Here is a 14,623-nt window from a genome sequence, read left to right as displayed (position 1 = left end):
TGCGCTTTGATTTATGTCTGATAAGTTTCGAGGTCAGAGTTATTTTGTAATGTCATGAATGGTAAGATATTGCACGTAAAAATAAAGAATAAGCCATATTAAGTGCCTTTTCATTAACCCTCGCTCTTATTTAATTTTTTTTATTTAAATGATCATTTTGGTTTAATTTATTAGGTATTTCCTCGTTTATATTTTGTTACCTAGTTCGCAAACTTCGAGACTGCAACAGGTCCCGGTACCGGCCCTTTAGCCAAAACGTTTGGAGACCCCTGGTCTATAGCAAAAATAGTCCGCGCACTGAAACATGACAAACGCCTTGACGCTGCGTTTTGATTGCTTGCGAGATGTGACCCCGTCAAGTCGTAGTCTGAGATGAGACTACGATAAACTCGAGTAGTTTTCACTTTACCCAGAATTATAAACAACACCCTCGGCACAGTGATCGGTGGTTGAAATTTTTCTTTTCCTTCAAGAACAATTGTGCCGCTAGTGGGCGGCGTCATGTAACGGCAGGAAAGGAATTGTGATTTTGCATATTATGATTGACAGCTCAAGAGTTGCGGGTGGGGCGAGTCCGACATATCGCAATTATCGCTCCGAAGTCGTTAGAATTGCCGCATTAGACGATACAAAAACGCAGTAGAAGGACTCACATAGCAAGGAACGTGAGCATAATAAGCAGCGTACCTCCAGTTTGTTTAGCTGTCGGTATGGAAAGTTTGATAATTGTCCGCTTCGTGCATTGACACGGGAAAATGGTGGCAGTCAATCCAAAAGGCATGGGGTGCCAATGGTAACGTCGATGCTTACGTAGAGATGCGGATGTGCTACCTTGGATGGACAAGACCGTTTTGTGAATACAGTGCGAGGCCGTAAGGGGCATCACATTTAGCACGCCTTGTAAAATTGTTTTTCAAATAGTACAAACCTCAAACTGGGCATACGAACTCAGTTGCCAAACATGTTTTATGCCGATTTTTAGCTCACAGTAAAAAACACCGCGACTGGGGCAAGGGGAAAGAAAAAATAAGAAAAAAACAAGTTTTTTTTAGATATGAACAAATAGAAGTAATAAAATTAAAAATAGTGCAACAACTACGACCGTGCATATTCTTTCTCATGTACCGGTTATTCGCCTGCTGCACACTGGTTGGCCAGCTTTTTCCAGGGGATCATTGTTGGTTTATTTGGTCAAAAATATTACTTATCGAGATTATTCTGCTCAACGCCAGCCTATACTAGGCGTTCTTGGAGATTTTGCCTTCGGCGAGACACCCGGGAACGAGCTCGCAAACCGGTGACCACACGGCAAGCACGCCGGTATACGTAGTCCATAAAAAAACACAAAACCGCTGTTTTTGCATTTTTTGTTGTTAATTTTCCGCCACGCCGGAGTTGGGTTTTATTAGAATTCCACAAAACCTTCTAGCGAAACAACGTCCGCGTGCCAAGCTTAATGTATGCACGTTTGGAATTCGAATTTTGCGAGGCCTGCCAAAAGTGCTGTGCTTACAGCCTCACTTTTACATTGAAAACAATGGTAAACCTTTCCAGTGGTTTAATGCAACCATTGAGAATGATGAAAACAATCCCTGGAGAAGGGGAACAAGATGGACAAAGCACAAACATAAATCTCCAAACCACAGCTTGTCCAGCTAACTTGTACCTTTGCATCTAATTGCATTATAATCATAACCATTGAGAAGGTGAGGGTTGAGACTTTACGAGTGACTGTACCGATAGTCAATAAATAGATGATAATTGCAGGAAGAAGCTTCAGCTGTCTTGCTTCGAGCGCCAGCCTCTGACCTTCAATAATGCTTCCCCGTCTCTGAATTTTCGGGTGTGCACGAGCAGCGCCAAAGCACCATGGAAGGCAATCAGTGTGTACTAAAGTGCCGCGCTGCCTTTCTCATCATCTTACTAACTACATAGATAGTAAATATTTTGAGTGACTGGAAATTGTCATCTAATGTAGCGTAGTAAACGATCGCAATTTCTCACGCGATTTCTTTTATGCACGCTTTACGAGTTGGGTATAGTTAGATGCACTCAAAGTGTGAGGACATCAATCTATATGGAAATTCGAGACGATGTTCGCTTGCGTGCGTTGCGTAAACAGGAGTCTCGTTTCAGCAGAAGAGAAAGAGAGTGAGAGACAAAAAAAAGATAGAAAAGTGTTGAAATTTTTGCCAGTGTAGTGTCGTTTTTGATACACAGTTTTATCCTTGCATGTCAGTAGCAGCTTTGCATACTGAGTGCTAAATTACGGAGCAAAATTTATCACCGGATTATTTATGGTAAAACACATCCCATGGTGTTTATTCTTTTTAATTCCCTCAGCAAAAAACCTCCAGTTTAATCCTTGCAAACCGACACGTTCTGTTCATGTTTCGCCATTTTCGAGTCCTTAACTTTTTTTTATGGCCCTAAGGCACGCCAGTGTTTTGTACCAGGAACTCAAAAAGCTTATGAAAAGTCATCAGAATGATGTTTAAAAACAAATCCTGGCTTTTTTAGGTTCCCGGCATATTACGAAGGCGATCAAGTACTGCCTATTTGCTCGCTTTCATGATATGCTGCAAACATAAAAAGAGCGAGTGCTTGTTTTTAAACGCGAGTGGTTACACATTTACTGTCCAGATATAACCAGATGGTTGCCTTCGGTTCAGTTATTTGACTACCACTGCGGGCCCCTTTTTAATATTGAAATAAAATATTACCCACTGAAAAATACCATGTTCACAATATAACCCATATCTTTTAATACCATACAAAAGAACTTTACAAAGAAACATCTGAAAATTAGGTACTTTTATTAACGGATTTAAAATTTTAAGTGGTTTAAGACAATACACGTTAGCATAACCCTTATTACGCACATAAAACACGCAGAATATTGTCAGTGCTGTGTGTCACACACACGTAATTAAAATATAATTCATTTAGAAAATCAATAAAAACTGGGTGAAGAAGACAATGGCACTTGCATGAAAACTCACAGGGAAAGTTTGGAAGACATCCGTGGCCATACATTGAAGAACCTCTGCGTTTTTCATTGAGAAAAATGCACACAAGGGGTCATATGGTTTCCTCATATGGGATTATGGTCGCATGGGTGCGTATGCTTTTTTCAATAGGATTAATTAAAATTTGGTGCTTTATATGCACAGTCTACAGCGTGTTTGTTGTTTTAATCGACTCTTTCCAAAATTTAATCAGGCCACTTTGATCACTATGATCATCTAATAAATGACATATATGTCGTACTAATGGCGCCTTCTGTTTACGGATGAAAAAAGTAGTTGAAGATGCTTTTTTTTTTATTATTCGAGGCCTATACATTTGAGACCGTAGCACGATGCGAAACAGGAATTGGATGCAAGAGCTACGTAAGCGTTAATTTCTTCCTGGAGTTCGGTCAATCTTTTTAGAATCTTGATGCATAGAACTTTATCAAAACGTTTGTGTGGGTTTGCGCTTCGTTCTGAATGGTTGCGTCTTTGTAGCCATTGACACAGAGAGATTGAGAAAGAACTGCACAGTGAGGGGCACATTCTTGTTTGCCGTTGATTTGCGAAGGCAATGGTGCCGATAAAATACTGCAGCATACAGGTTCATTTCCGCCATTAGTACACAAAAGTTGAACTACCATTTCAGCCACCAGATGGTACTGAACTTTGAAAAGGGTCAATTCAGTTGAATAAGTTATATATAAACACATACGGGACGAAACCCGATGTATTAACAAATATTGAAGAATTACAAAATCACGAACCTCGCTGTTAACTTCGCGTTAGAAGAAGTTAAAAAGTAGCAGAAATATAATATAAAAAACACTTAAAAAATACTGGAAGTATGAGTTGATTTTTGCATTTTCTGAACCAAAAGATAATACACCGGGAAGTAATTTAAGGCCTTTAGAATATATCTTTTCCAAGACTGCTGCGGGCAACCCTGACACGTCGCGCTTTGACTATGTTAGTGGATACAACAGGCGAAATTGTCTACGCGGTGCGCGGCCATGGTAGTAGGAAGGGTTGCAGTAAATCATTTCGGCGCTCCTATAAAGATACCCTATAACGATACGATGCAAGTACCAGGACTCCGGGAAAGCATCGGGTATTGGAGAATTTTAGGGAACCGTTTTTGCGCATCCGATAAAGTACGATGGGTTCTCCGGTACGTACTGCGCACATGGGAGCCTTCTGTTGCAGCGCATGCGCAGTTTATACCGTAGGGCCCATCGTACCTTATCGGATGTGCAAAAACGGTTCCCTAAAACTCCCTATTCTCGTAGTTATCGCAACAATGTACTCAAGCTCTCTTCTGCCGATATTCTTGGTAGCCCGTCTACCCGTGGGTTAAGATACATCTTAATCAATCTATCCAATCAGGCGTTTAACTGTGAATATCAATCTCTTTCTAATGGACGCAGTTAACGACTACGACGGCGCCCTGAAGTATAGCTACCATAAATGGCGGCGTAGTTCCAAGTTTGCAACTAGCCAAAACTTCCAGCCATTATGAATTTAAGGGTGATATTTTTTGCGGTCTAATTCTCAATTTTGCATTACCTAATACTACGAGTCGTGCGCTCTAGCCTAGTTTGCTCTATCTATATCGTACTTCAGCTTTAACGAGTGCTTAGCATTAGGGAATTTATTTACATGCGAATCTAATTGCGCTTACGAGATGAATAGCTAATCTTTTCGCGCCACGTGCACGAGCTGCACGAATCGTCAAGAATAACGGCTCAAGAGATCTTGAGAGAGAAGCGCTGGTTAAGGCAAGTTTCCTTCACCCTTGACACGAAGGCGTCTGCGTCTATCCAATTCTAAGGAGCCTCCTCGAACGATAGCCGTCCACACTCACTCGCTCCTGCTCGCACACAGATACGAGCATAGAGACGCACACGTACAGACACACGCACATAGACACGTAAATAGAAAGACAAACACAAGCACACACACGTACTCGCACACACACCCAAAACATAGACACACATACTCACTCTCGCACACAGCTACTGTAGAATATTTGTATGAACTTACATCTGTTTCATTGAAGACAAAGAAAAGGACAGATACCCCCAACAAGCCCCCAACAAGTGTTACTTCAGACTGCTAAAGTACTAGCTAAGGGTCAAATTGAGACAACACTTCGAGTCGTGATCGATGGGGGGAGCCAGCGTTCCTTTGTAAAACGAACCGTCTCAGAAAAGCTCCGTTGCCGACCCGTCGGTGAAGAAGACCTCACCATTTTCGCCTTTGGTGACTCTGCACAAGGAACGAAAAGAAGGTGCCGCCGCGTCGAGATTCTTCTGAAAAGCCATCACAGCAGAGCACAGATTGTCATAGAGGCTTTGGAAGTCGTGATGGCCTGTAGCTGAGCCGGTTGGTTATCCATGCTTACTGATTACCAGCTGAACGTAATGAAAAGCGACGAAGAGAGAAAGAAACAAACTGCTGGTTTGTTTCTTTGGAAGTCCTTGGAAGTCCCCGAGATTTGTGGAGAAATTCTCTGCGTAACAGACACCAGCCTCATACAAAATCTACAGTCGAAGGGTATGACTCTGGCGGACCTTCCCTTAAAGAACGAAAAACCAGAACCTGGAGTGAACATCCTCATCGGGTCTGATTATTATTGGAAAGTAACGACTGGGAGTGTCAAACGTATCAACTCGTCTCTAGCTGCTGTGGAGACCATATTTGGCTGGTCTTTGCAAGGTCCCGTAAAAATGTGTAACGCCTCTAATGTATGCACTGCCACTGCTATGTTCACAACGAGCGTCGGCGAGGCATCTAAAGACGTCTGTTTAGAACTGCGCAAATTTTGGGAACTAGAAAGTCTGGGAATTAGGGACTCCCCATCGAAGGACCAAGAGTGTGGCTCTTTTCTGTATTTACTAAAATCGTTCAACTCCTCCGTGAAGAAGATAGACGGAAGATACGAAGCCCGGCTATTGTGGAAGTCCCCTGAACCTCTGTTACAAGACAATAAGGATGTTGCAGAAACTCGCTTAGCTGCATTGCTCAGAAAACTACGTAGAGATGACTGTCTGCTCATGCAGTATGACAAGGCTGTGAGGGAGTACCTTATTAAAGGGTTCGCCGAACGAGTCCAACCTGATGATGACGAGGAACACAGTGAAAAACGTATTACTTGCCCCACAGAGCCGTGATAAAAAATGATCGACAGACAACCAAGGTACGCATAGTGTTCGATGCGTCGTCTCATGCCCCACGTTGTACTTCTCTAAATCAAAACCTCCATGCAGGACAAAACTTAAATCCTGACCTGATGCAAATGCTGTTAAATTTTAGAAGGCACCCGATCGCCCTTTGCGCTGATATTGAGAAGGCCTTTCTACAAGTTTTTGTTGCACCCGAAGATCGAAACGCTCTTCCTTTTTTCTGGTTTCGAGACATCCCAAGGACTGCTCAACCACACAACCCTCCAGAAATCTGGAGAATGACAAGAATCCCGTTTGGAGCAACCTGCAGCCCGTTCCTCCTTGCAGCCACCATACGACATCATTTGGAGAGTGTCCGAGGCCGGTTTCCAGAAACCACCATGACCTTATCTAGCTGTCTTTACGTTGACGATTTACTCACTGGATCAAAAGCAGTCAAACAAGCTCAAGTGCTTCACGAAGAAGCTAAGGTTATCATGGGTGAAGCCGGCATAAACCTCCGTAGGTGGTGCGCAAATGACAAAAATTGACAATCCATCTTTGATAAGAGCGAATCATTAGAGGATACACAATTTTCACCAGACGACTCTACAGGGAAATTTATGAAAACACTAGGCCTTCTTTGGAACAGGGCCAGCGATCAACTTACAATTAACGTTGACAACATTCTGGGTGTCGTAAACCTTGCGAAGCTAACGAAACGCAACATTTTACAGACTTCAGCGAGAATATTTGACCCTCTTGGATGGATCGCGCCGGTGACCGTGAGGGTGAAGTTCCTGTTTCAACGACTCTGGGAACAGGCAGTAGGATGGGACGACGATCTTCCAGGTGACATCACCAGAGAATGGGTAGATTGGTGCTCGCATTTGTCAACTATCCACAAATTAACGATACCCCGGAGATACTCAAAACTAGACACCGAGGGCGATGGTACAGTCGTAGAACTTCATGTGTTTTCAGACGCAAGTCCAAGGGCATACGGTACGGCAGCGTACCTCAATATCGACAATGAGAAACATGTCACGACTGCTCTGATCGTATCCAAATCCAGAGTAGCGACCATGAAGAATCTTACACTTCCAAGACTAGAACTTATGGGGGCCTTGTTAGCCACTAGGTTACAACGCTATCTTATCGAGAATTTACACATACACATACAAACCGCCCTCCTGTGGACTGATTCAAATATCACGTTGCACTGGATCAAGGGTTCGAAGTCAAAATGGAAACCTTTCATTGCGAACAGAGTAGAAGAGATCCAACAACTAACGAATCCTATACAGTAGAGACATTGTCCAGGTACCGAAAATCCAGCTGATCTCCTAACTAGGGGTGTTACTTCTCTTTCACTTGCGTCAAGTGCAATATGGTGGACTGGACCACATTGGTTACAAAAACCATCGCGAGAATGGCCTGAACAGTCGATGAAAGATGAGCTAATGGAGGATAACATATCCTTAGAACAAAGACAAACAGTTCCTTGCACGACTCTCTTGATTGTAGAACCCCTTATTTCATTAGAAACTCACAACAACCTTAATCGCCTTTTACGTGAAACTGCCTGGATTCTCCGTTTTGTACATAACTGCAAAAGTCTGACCAAGAGGCAGGGAGGCTTGACTGCCGTCGAAATAAAAGAAGCCGAAATCACATTGATAAAACAAGCCCAACGTGAAGAATACGCCGATGATCTCATTACCCTCAAAGAAAGGAAGACTCTTGACAAAACATCACCTTTGAGTTCTCTCACACCGATTCTCGACTCCAGTGACATCATACGAGTGGGCGGAAGACTACAGAAGACACAGCAAAAAATAGAAGAAAAACATCCCATCATTCCGCCCAGCGCGCATAAGTTCACGGAACTATTAATAAGATCTACTCACGTGAGGCTTCTGCACGCTGGTCTTTGTGACACCTTAACCAGTCTCCGAGAAAAATACTGGATAGTAAGAGCACGGCAAGTTACTAAAAGAATAATCAAGCAATGTGTAACCTGCGATCGCTTTCGATGCAAGCCAGCTAGCGAAACAACCGCACGGCTACTGAGTATGAGGGTGAACCAAGCTGATCCCTTTGAAATCTCCGGCATGGACTTCGCGGGTCCCCTCTTCTCTAAAGAATGTGACAGTGTTAGCAAGTGCTACATTCTTATCATTACCTGCGCTGTGACCCGAGCGGTACATCTCGAACTTGTAAGTGACTTGACTACCCAAACATTTATTCTAGCTTTTAGACGATTCATTTCTTGCAGAGGAGTTTGCCGTGTGGTAATGACGGATAACGCGCAGACATTGCGCCGCGCAAATCGTGAACCGTCAGAACTGTGGAACTGCATACGTCGAGAGGAAGTCACAGCCATGTTTGCGTCTTTCCGAATTGAGTGGCGTTTTATAGCAGAAAAGGCAGCTTGGTGGGGGAGATTTCGGGAGCGTATGGTTCGTTGTCTGAAAACTTCACTGAAAAAGGTTTTAGGACGTAGTTACCTGAAATTTGAGGAGTTGATCACGGTATTAACGGAGATCGAAGCAGTGCTTAACTCCAGACCGTTGACCTTCGTATATTCAGAGGTTTCAGAACCATCCCCTCTCACACCAGCGCACTTCCTTGTTGGAAAGCGACTTACCTCACTCCCCCGCAGCGAACCTCCGAGCATTGTAAGTGCAAGTTCCCTTGACATTCAGAGGCGGTGGAAGCACAGACAAAAGGTAACAGATCACTTTTGGAATAGATGGCGAAGAGAATACCTTAACGAACTCCGGTCTGCCCACCATTCTCGTCCCGTCCTGTCACGCACTTTGAAAGGGGGGGATTTTGTGTTAGTAGATGAACATTTACTTCCCCGACGATGTTGGAAAATGGGTCGAATAGCACAAACGTTTTCTGGACGTGACGGCAAGGTGAGATCTTGTTCGATAAGTCTGCCATACGGCAAAGTTATCAAACGGCCTATACAACTTTTGTGCCCATTAGAGTCACTTAATGAATGAGCAGAGCTGCTCATTGCGGGGGCGGAAGTGCGTAGAATATTTGTATGAACTTACATCTGTTTCATTGAAGACAAAAAAAAAGGACAGATACTTGATCGCGAAATTTAAAAACGGAATGAGGAGGAGGATGAAGACGTGATCGCAAAGAAACGCCTCAACGGACCGCAACGCCTTCCAAATGTAAATATTGTATATAAATCCTTTTGATTACTCCTACTGTACCGATATTTTACAGCTACCAACACACATGCATACACAATACAAACGAACACAAATATCTGCACACGCAGACACGTACACATACACACGAATACACACCGCGCACACGCACACAAACAAAAATACATGTACACAAAACACAACCGCACGCACACGAACTGACACACACACACACACACGTGCACACACTTACACACTCACTCACGCAGAAAAAACCCAGCTGGATCAATGTTCCTATGCATCTCGCGGTGATGCGACAGGGTTTAGCGAAGCAGCTGCGAAAAACCTGCAGTGATACAACACACATCTACTGACTCAACTGACACACGAAAACGTGCAATCACACACACACACACAAAACACATTGCACGCGTGGTAAAGTCCCCCGAACGGGTAATCTATGTTGAAGGGATCAGCCGTCCGACCGGATGAGCGAGCGAAAAAGTGTCGGGTGAGGAACGGAATTTGTCCTCCTGTCCTGTCGAAACTTCTCCGCTCATCCCCACGCATTTCATTTGCTTACATTGGGGGCGCTGCCCGATTGGCTGGCCCCGCAGAGCGTGTGATGTCATTCTAAAAGCTTGGATAAGGGAGGGGGGGGGTGGATGCAACTCCACATAGAAAGTGGCGAACCCCTTTCGGGGAGCGATTTTGCATTTGAAATACGGGCTGCATGTGGCAAGCTGCGCCGTAGAGATTTGCGTGTGTCTCGTGATCGATATGCTGGGGTTGGAGGGCTTTGGCGGGAGAGCCTCGGCTGTCCCCTTTGCTTAGCAGATGTCCCATACGGTTTGCTAGACGACGTCGGGCATCTCTCGAGTGCGACGCGATCGATGCTCTCGAGGCAACGCGGTTCGCAAAACTGTGAGTCTTTGTACGATGATTTAGAAATCGGAGCCGTCAGGTGAGCAGTTAGCTCGCTCAACTTCGGCCCCTAGATTTTCTAGCTCCCCCTTCACCATACTTCGCTCGCCATTACTTGGAAAAACCGCGAACGCTACGGTCCCAGTGAGCCAATCAGCGTGTCGGACGGAATCACGTGACTATGTTTTTCATGACTAGTAGTGAGCTCTGCCTTCAAAATTAAGCCACGAGTGCGCGAGGGAGGAAAGCCGCTGTCGTGCGAATTTAGTGGCGAGCTAATCGTCCAGTTTGATCAAAAGCGACGTCTGTGAATCACGAAAAGGTGTTCGGGCAAGAGGAGCGTTCCTTCTTTCCCTCTTTTCCAGCTCCCTGGTTTCCGCCCTCGCCACTTTATTTTTGGCAAGGTATGAAAGCCACGTGCTTCGCCTCCGTCGCCTCGACTTGCTCTAAGGCCGTTCGCTCTTTGCCGAGTTACGGTGAAACGAAGTATGGATACAAGAGCAGGCCTATGACATGTGAAGAAGAGGTCAACAACAGAAAGGGATGGGAAAGAAGGAAGTTTGTAGTCATTCCCTGTATTCACGGCTTGGTCCACAACCTAAAACTCATTGCGGGCAGGTGTGACGTCGACGTTTTATTCTCTGCTCCGGACAAGTTGTCATGGTTGTGCAGATCTGGTAACCCCTCTTCGAGGGAGGCCGCGGCTTGCAGTACGAGGAATCGAGATTGCTTCGTCTCGTGTTCTGAGGGTGTGTTTTATTCTCTCCCTCTGACGCGTGGCAAGTGCTACGTTGGCCAGACGGGCCGCTGTCTCAATGACAGGTTAAGAGAGCACGCTTACAGTGTCTCCACAACCGTTTCTGGTCATCTGGACATTCATTGCCGCGAGTGTGGTTGCCTATACCCGACTTCCAACGGTGTGAGGTTGTTAAGCGTCATAGGGACCAGCTGACTCGTGAAATTCTGGAGGCTGCTGAGGTAGCGAGGTCGGGTGCTGCACTTGTAAGCAGTCCTCTTGTGGCCCTATCGGGCAAAATGATAAATTTTCTAGTTCCCTGACTTGCTCGTTCTTTAACACGTGCTCTGTACGGCTATGTCATGGCGCCTTTTTTTTATTTGTTATCGGTGATGTATCACGTGGGCTGAATTCTTCCTTTAGTTTCTTCTCTTCAGCGCTGCGTCCGTGTTACTTCTTGGTCTGGTCATCGTCTTTTCGCGCTGTTTTTAATTCCGACGTACCAACTGGCTCAAGCGTCAACTTTAGTAGGGATACAAAAGAAACTTTCTGACGTCACGCTACGGAGATGGCGCTGCTGTCGGCACTACGCATGCACAGAAGTGTAGGCTCAAACAAATCTGGTTTCAGTGCACGCGCTATGTCCATACCTGATGCGGGTAAGCGCGGGCTTGTTTGTAAACATCGTGTGGGTGCATGAAACAGCCCGTAGCATTCGTGGTATCGACCGTGGTTGCGCCATTCGTCTTGATAAGGTACGGTTCGGACTAACGGTACTTTAGCCACATCCCGGTTCTTAAAATCATCGTTGCCAGGCATCTGATGTTTTATCTAAAATTAAATAAAATGTTTTTTTTTTTTTTGTCTTTTGTCACAAACATTAAAACAGTCCGCAACAGCGCAACGCAGTACTGGGTGAGCTTCGTAACACCATATGCAAAGTTCAGGCAGTCGATTTTTTTTTTATCGTAGCAATGTCCGATACCAAATCGGGCAATGAAGTTTGGATGGGCAGGTCGTGCCATATTATGGCGAACTTTTGCAACTATAAGGCGACCCGTGGCCGCGTGAAAAATACATCACTTCCAAAACAAATGTCAGTTTACGATAAAGTTAACGTAAAAGAAACCTAAAGCCGCGACTTACAAACAACTAGTAAAGCTTGTACAAAATCAAGAGAGAATTTTTTATTACAGTTGAATAAAGCAAAACCCACAAATTTTATCAAACTTAATAATATGTACTTCTTTTTTGTGTCACAAAAAATACATCTGAAAAACTTATGATTACCTGTGTCACAATGAATATATCCTAATTTGCGTCTAGACGCCTTTGCGATCAGAGTGATCAAGACGGGAGCAGAACGTAGCGAATTATCAGCGCCCACACCGGTGGTCTCAAAGGAATAAACGAGAAAAGAGCGGAAAACGAAGGCCCACGCTATGTTATAGAGCGTGTTCATTTTGCCAGTTTTGCCGCGAGGGTTTGGAGTTGTCCTAGCGCTTGTCAACTTTTGCCACGTTGTAGTTTTTTACCAAGTACAAAATTGAGCTCGAAAACAACCGCTACAGACCTCGCAAATAATGATTATTTTTCCTGCTTCTTTATGTATATTGTTTATTTATGTGAAAATACTGCCAATACTTTAGGGATTTTAGCAGGAGGGACTACAGAAAACTAAGTACAAACTCGTTCACATTTCATCACATCTGCAACATAAGAATACGAGTAATTGGTACAATAAACCCTGAGATATAAAGAAGAGTAACGACACCTTTAAGAATAATGCAAGAGGGTAAACACAGTTTTTAAGTCAAATTACGCAACCACTGATCATACAGAAGTGAAACTGAAAAATATGCAAATCAAGTCCTTCTTAATTACACATCACAGTGTAATCAAGCATCCAACTGAGGCAGAAACTGTCTGATGGAGGTGTTGTTAGTAATGACAGGATCTAGTTGATTCCATTCTCTCGTAGCTAAAGGAAAACATTGCTAGATATACAGGTCCATCGGGACCACCCATGGGACCACCGCCGATATTCGCGTGTATGTCCCAAAGTGGCCGCAACGAATGTGACTTTTTCCTTTATGTTAGTCTATGCAGAGCGCAAGTTCATCTGCTTCTTGCACAGGGGTGGCGGTGAGGCCAGAATGCGAAGCTCTGACTGATTCTGATTGGAAGCTTAGTGGGTTGACCCCATGCACTCTAAAAAATGTCTGTGCGTCTACTCCCACGCACAACACTCGGAGAGCCGATCACCGCAACTTGCGGAGGCAGCTCAGCGAATGACGATGCCGAAACATCTGTTTAGACCAAAAAACGCAGACTGAGTTGTGACATTAGGCAATGCAAGCGTGATGTTTTGCATTGCTTAATGTCACAACTCAGACTGCGTTTTTTGGTCTAAACATATGTTTCGTCATAGTCATTCGCTGAGCTGCCTCCGCAAGTTGCGGTGATTGGCTCTCCGAGTGTTGTGCGGGAAAGTAGACGCACAGGGCGTTTTTAGAGGGTGGCACCTAGCATTGAGGCCGACCCACCACTCTCCGTCCAGTGAGAACCAATCAGAATTCGGCGTCTTGTCCTCACCGCAACCCCCCCGTGTATGAAGCAGGCACGGCGCAAAGCGTACTGCCAAGAAAAAGCGGACGACATAAAGACGAACTTGAGCTCCTCATTAACTTTGTGTAACGAATAGTTGTACAGGGCTCTCACCTCTAGTAATAAACTCCGGAAGTAAAACTACATGGAACGCAAGTAAAAACAACATAGCAACTACCTTAAGGTCGTCACGACAAGTACAGTGGACGGAGCATAACGCCGCGCGAACTACTTTGTTGTCATCATGCAGCGCTTACGCATAAACAACCTCCTCCGAACGAACACTCGCTTTGAGCAATGACTATCCGAAAACTAAGCTAAACTATGCGTTCATAAGATGGAGCGTGAAACACACGTGAAACCTTTGAATGTCGAGAGTTTCGCGCCCGATTTGCATCGGAGCCAGCGGCTTCGCACGACTTGTGACTGCCATCTCTCGACCAAAGTTTGATGGGATCGCTCCCCTCGGTCTCCCAGTTAGTCCGTTAGGCTAATGAGGCAGACAAAATATAGTAGCCTTTTTGTTATGCTCGAGTATATTTTATGTTCTAGCAAAGCTGGCTCTTAACTGTCACACCACGGGCCTTTCAAAAAACAGGCCGTTAAAGCGATGGCACACGTTTGGGTTGCCATCGGAAGCTTGACTGAGAGAAAAGGCCTCGGCCGTGCCAATTTTACGCGCTTATAAATCACTCGGATTAGTCCGACAAAACCAGCCTTACCCTGAGGCAGCCGGGAAAATGCGTCCCTGCCGTCAACCCCAAAACAGAAACAGGCATTTGAGTCGAACCGCCCGTCGCTTTTTTGTGCTTTTTATTTCATGGAAAGCCCGAGTTAAACTATGGCCTTTATTAAACTAAAGCGTGTTTCCTTCATGGGGGCCCGCCTTTTCGCGTCCCTAGCGGTACGGTTTGAAAGTTTGTCGCTAATGCTTACGTAACTACATAAATCGGCTTGTTTGGTGTTAAGCCCTTACGGCACGTTCTCTCGCTCGAAGTATTTTGCAGA

The sequence above is a fragment of the Ixodes scapularis genome, unplaced genomic scaffold (assembly GCF_016920785.2).
Source record: "Ixodes scapularis isolate PalLabHiFi unplaced genomic scaffold, ASM1692078v2 PGA_scaffold11__112_contigs__length_91849675, whole genome shotgun sequence".
Taxonomy (NCBI): domain Eukaryota; kingdom Metazoa; phylum Arthropoda; class Arachnida; order Ixodida; family Ixodidae; genus Ixodes; species Ixodes scapularis.
This window is presented reverse-complemented; position numbering follows the sequence as displayed.